Source organism: Ailuropoda melanoleuca, chromosome 20 (assembly GCF_002007445.2).
Source record: "Ailuropoda melanoleuca isolate Jingjing chromosome 20, ASM200744v2, whole genome shotgun sequence".
NCBI lineage: Eukaryota > Metazoa > Chordata > Mammalia > Carnivora > Ursidae > Ailuropoda > Ailuropoda melanoleuca.
This window is the reverse complement of record NC_048237.1, coordinates 12,980,514-12,986,420: the sequence shown is the minus strand read 5'-3', so window position 1 is coordinate 12,986,420 and position 5,907 is coordinate 12,980,514.

The window sequence follows — 5,907 nt, the reverse complement described above, 5'->3', positions numbered from 1 at the left end:
AGGCTCATAGCAGAGGAGCCTGATGTGGGGCGATCCCATAACGCCGGGATCACGCCCTGAGCCGAAGGCAGACGCTTAACCGCTCTGCCACCCAGGCGCCCCTTCTCCCACTCCTCTTGCTTGTGTTCCCTCTCTCGCTGGCTGTCTCTATCTCTGTTGAATAAATAAATAAAACCTTTAAAAAAAAAAAAGAAAAGAAAAAAGAAAAGAAAAGAAAAGAAAAGAAAAGAAAAGAAAAGACAAGACATATGTGTGTTTACTAGCCTGCATCGGGGTGGATTCCCATAAGTGAAATTTCTGGATCAGAGTGACTCCACATTAAACAAGTTGTTACTGCCTAATTGTCCTCCAAAAAGACTGGAGTGATTTTCGCTCTCCCCAGAGAACCTTAAAAGCACCTGTTTCCCCACAATCTCACCAATACTGAGTAGTAGCAATCGTTAACATCTTTACTAATCTGATGAGTGGAAAATGGAATCTCCCTGTTTGAATTTGAACTGACTTTTTTTTTTGAATTGTTGTTTCTAGTTTTCTCATTGTTCATCTGTTACTAGACTTTGAATTTCTTCTTTTATCTTGTGCAAGCATTTGCATCCTTCCTAATAATAATCTAAAATGACTCTTTAAAACTCTGCTGATCTCACCTTTGAGCTTAGGTAGATTTTGCTGAGAAATAGGAATTCTTTTTGCTGTCATTCTGCCAAAAGAACAGAGGACTCATTTTCCATATCTCCTTGTAGTCACCTCCTTATTCGTCCTTCCCAGCCCATCCTAGAACCCCTCCAGCGCTCCATTGTCGAAGACGAACCGTTCTAGAACACGTCATTAATGCCTGCCTGTTATGGACTTTCATCACAGTTTCCAGGGTGGCTGTGACTCAGCCCCAGTCCCTGAAGTCTGAGGCTGTCCACATGGACAGCACTCATTCCCTGGCACAAACCTGCCTGAGGCCAGCAAAAGTTCTGGCTGTGCCTTTCCCCCACTTCTCCTCTGCTTCTGGTTGCCCCTTTAACTCATAAAGCTCTTATACAAATGAAACATCCACCAACATGAACCATTCAAACTACAAAGTTATCCTGTGAAAATACAGTGTTTGTTTAAGCTCTGTGCCTCTTTAGAAATATCCACACATAAACATGTGTGTATTTGCTAATAGATTTTTTTCTTAAATTGCAACTGGCGGTCAATTATACACAGTGTTCTGGACCTTGCTATTATTTTTAATTAACAACATATTTCCAAGATCTTTCCATATCAGCATACACAGATCTGTATTTCGTTTTGCATGGCCACATAGTGCTCCATTGATGTGTTATTATTTATTAATCTATCTAGTCCCATATCAATAGAATTTGGGTTGTTTCCTCTTTTTTGCCACTACAAACAATGATCTATGGCTTACATCCTTGAACAAACACCCTTGTGGGTCTGTGGGGATAAGCCACAGTAAATTCCAAGAGCTGGAATTGCAGGTCAAAGAAAATATGTGCTTTAACTCTGATAGATATTGCCACCTTGCTGTCTGAAGGGGCTGTGCCAATTTACCCTCCTGGCAGTGACTGAAATAGGGTGTTCCCCTGTCCTCTTCCCCAACACCCAGCTTTGCTACACGTCTTAACCTCCTCCTGTCCGATAGGTGAAGATGGCATCTCACTGTAATCTTAACTGGCATTTCTGTCATTATGGTTGAGGGATGTATTTCAAACGTTCAGGCGTCATTTCTATTTTTCTGTGAACTACTTATGTCCTTTATGAACTATCCTATTGGTGGCCAGTCTTCATCTTACTGATTTCTAAGAGTTCTTCACATAGGAAGGAAATTAGTTTTACATAACTTGTTATGTATGATATCATAATTTCCCCCAGTTTATTGCGTCTTCTGTTTGTAGGCATTTATTATCTATGTATTGCCCTTATAGACTCTGCCTCCGCCTTATAGCCGGGTAGCATTTCCACACACAGCTGTGGGTGTGCAAGAGTTGATCTTGTTAATATGTCATCCTCATGTCTGCATTCAGTTCCCATCCCCCTACGGTCACAGACACTTCATCTCATCATCTCAGAGACCAGCTGGTCCTTTCATCCTCCCAAAATTCCTGGGATGGTCCTGGGTTCAGGGGGGCTTACTCAGTACATGAGGGGACGCTGGAGGCCCTACGACCCTCCAGGCCAGCTGTCCACGTGGCATCGACTGCGATTCCCTGTCTGGTCACTTTGGGCTGTCACTTCTTGTCCACCAGATCCCTCCACGGCTGCTCTGTCCTCCATGCTCTTGCTCTACCAAGGGCACGGGACCCTTTCCACCGCCCCCAGCGCTGCAGGCGCCCCTCTGCCTGACACACCACAGCCATTTCTAACCTAGACCGTTACCACTTCCTCTGGGCTCATCCTGGGAAACAGGCAAGGCTCCTTTCCCAGGACCCCACCGACATCCACATACATCTCAAGACACCCCCACCTCTGTCCTCTTCTCAGGCCCAGGGACTCTATCTGGTTGGCGAGGTTGACGAGCCTTGCTGTCCGTCGTCAAGGAGCGCCCACATCTATTCCTACGTCTTCCATTCCTCTAAGGACGAGTAATTCTGGAGCTCGGAGGTCAGCAAGACTTTCTTTCTATACTTTTTCTTCTCTTTCTGTTTTCACATCCCTTCCCTGAAGCAGGGCACTCTGAATGGCCAGAAATGGGTGTGTGTGGTTCCTGGGGAGGGAGAGGTCAAAGCTTCTCAGAAACCCCAGGAGGAGAGCAGCCAGGCCGTAAACTTTGTGACCTTCCCAAGCCTCTGGCAGCCAGGTCTCAGCCACGCCCCCCACTGCTGGGGGCCTGTCCTCTCTCAGGCCCTCCCTGATACCGTCTGAGGCTGCTATGGGTTGAGGGCCTGCCTGTGCCCCCTTTGCAGGTGGGGGCTGGTCCTTCTTGCTGTCCGCCGTGGCATCCGGCCCCATGGGCCTTGCACATCTGGGTGCTTCGTCAGGATGTATGGCTCTGCAGCGCCTGCTGGTTTTAACAAGCCAGCCTGTCCTTGTCCTTGGTGCTCTCCACGAAGGCCAGGAAGGTGGGCATCAGGGAGGGGGGTTCTTAGGATGTCCCCCAAATGGCCTCCTCGGCTTCTGCTTTCTCCTGAAAGCTTTCCTTAACTGACCCCAAGAAGCCAGGGGGAAAATGTCACCTCCAGAGAGCACTGTCTGCAATGGGGCCTCCCCACCCAAGGTGGTCTCCCCTGGCCTCCATCCCTGCTTTGCTGGTGCTCCTTCACGCTAGGGGCCTGGATAGCGTGAAATGACCTCAGACCTCGGGTCCTCAGGAGGCGATGCTGGAGGCAGGAGCGGGAGAGGAGGTGCCAGACCCCAGTCTTCAATTGAACACAACTGAATTCATTCCTCATGGGGTTTTCATCCCATCCCTACTGCACCCAGTTCCATCTTTACTTTGCCTCTTGCTAAATAAAAACTCTGCCTTTAAGCCCTCTGTTCATGAGGACAAGGTCCTTTCTGGGAGGTCCCACATTTCCTAGAAGTGGAGACGGCAATATAACCCAGTGAGCTGCACAGTGAGAGCGTCCTCCTTGCTCGGGACACTCTCACCCTGTTTCTCCTTCTCTTTGTCCTTCCCGGGCAGGGCCAACTCTCAGGACAGTTGCACACACACCTTTAGCTGGTCTCCAGTCCTCCAGCCATTTCTAATTGTCCCCTCCAACATCCTCCAGGGACTCAGCCTACAACCTGACCTGGTTTTACTCATGCTGTTACCCCACATCTCTCCCCATTACAGCCGGGCCTCGCTGCCTCTGGTCCTTCCATGTTCATTAATCTTTTCCTCGGTAGCATCTCCAAACAGCACCACCCACCAGCCAGCACGCCTGCGGACCACAGGCCGAACTCTGGGAAGTGTACGAAGTCAGGCAGATTTAGGGTTGGGAGGAGGGTCCAGCCAGCCCCACCTCTGGCATTGACTGGCTGGTCCCTTGACTTCCCTGAACCTCTTTCTTCATCAGGAAAATGGTGGGGAAAAACAAACAAACAAACAAACAAACAAACAAACAAACAAGCAATGCTTACCTCACAGGGTGGCAAGGGCTCCACAGGCATCATGTGTATATTTCTAAAACATGTGCTCTTAGTAGCAATGCGACGTGAAAAGCCCTTTTCTTAATTGACCCAGCCCCATCTAGCATCCATCTGGAGTCCTATATATATATATTTTTTTTTTTTGAGAGTGTGTTTCTCTACCATTTTCTTTTCCTTTTGTCTACAATTCCTTTTTTACCTGGAAGGTGGTGTTGGCGGAGGCAGGGTCAGGGAGGAGAAGCCACACAGCGTCGGGGTGGAAAGATAAATAGGCTAGCAGCGGCCACGCCTCCTAGAGCAGCTGCCAGCACATTCAGCTGGGACTGAATGGAGTTTGGAAACCTGGTGCTGAGCTCCTCACCTCTGAAGATGCCGGTCAGGTTCCCGGACCTGCAGGTGCAATGTGGGTGCCCCCCATGAGCCCGTGTTAGGAAGGCAACCCTACCTATAGATGCCACGGGTCCATCGACGCCCTCTTCCTTTACTTTGTGTCATTATGGTTTGTCACATCTGGAGCACAGGCCTCCAGGGTGGGTGCTGGGTCCCGAGGCATGAGCCGGTGTCACTGCAGAGCCAGAGGGGAAGGAACAGGTAGTCTCCAAAGAAGGGCAAGTCAGGAACCCAGAGGCCTAGAAGGCCCTGAAGTCACAGCGGTGGTTGGCACCCGTTTCAAGGATGCAGAGCGGGAGATGCAGGATAATGAGCTAGGAAAGGAAACAGGAGGTTAGAAGCAAACTGTAGCTATCTGTCCAGCAGAAGATTGAACACAGTTTCCATCACTGTGGGAAGGCCCGATTACATAGGGGTATCTGTACAAGGGAAAGCTGAACAGAAGGATGAGAATTGCATTATTTATTGATGTGAAATGATATCCAAGATCTATTATTAAGTGAAAAAAAGCAAGATGCAAACAGCGTACAAAATAAGCTACCATTCATGTTTTTAATTATATGTGTTTGCTTGAATATGCATACAATGTCTCTGGAGAAATTCACCAAGAAACCATTTCAAGGAGCTCATGTTTAATGGGTCTGGCATTTCAGTTGGGATAGATGAGAAAGTTCTGGAGATGGATGGTGGCGAAGATTGCACAACAACGTGAATATATTTAATGCCGCAGAACTGTACACTTAAACATGGTTAAAATGGCAAACTTTATATTATGTATATTTAACCACAATAAAAATACCCCCAAATATTTCATAAGTTGCCTGTGGGGAGAGCAGGGTGTTCAAGAGAGAGAGACAGAGAGACAGAGAGAGGAAGGGGACTTTTTACTATATCCTTTTGTACCCACTTAAATCTTTTCAAAAAATAAGAAAAATTAAAAATAAAAGCAGCAGCAGACTAATAAGGCCCAAAGACATTTTGGATACCTGTGAGGCAGTCCAGGGCTGTGGCTGGTTCATTTACAAAGGGAACGACTGACACAGATGTAAAGGCGGGAAAGAGAGCATGGGGCCGGGGCCACAGCTCGGGGTCCAAAGCAACAGCACTCATCCTACTTCCTGGAATCTGGAGGCAGAGAACCAGTGGAAGAGGCTGCCTGACCCTGGAAGGAAGGCCACGGCCAGCCTGGGGGGACCCGGTGGGAGAGGGTCAAGGAGTTAACCTGACTTCCATCTTTTCCCTCCCTTTCATCTCCCCTGGGCTCCCTGTGGGCCAATAGCTAAAGGCAGTCGGAGGGCAAGGGTGCCTGTCAGCATAGGGTCAGTCACGGGGCTCAGCTTCCTCTGGACACCGTGCGGGGGGCAAAGAGTGGGGAGAGGATCTGGTGAGACACAGGGACCGTCTCTGAGACTGCTTGCAAGCCGAGGGCCAGCCTGCTGGGACCCTGTGAGC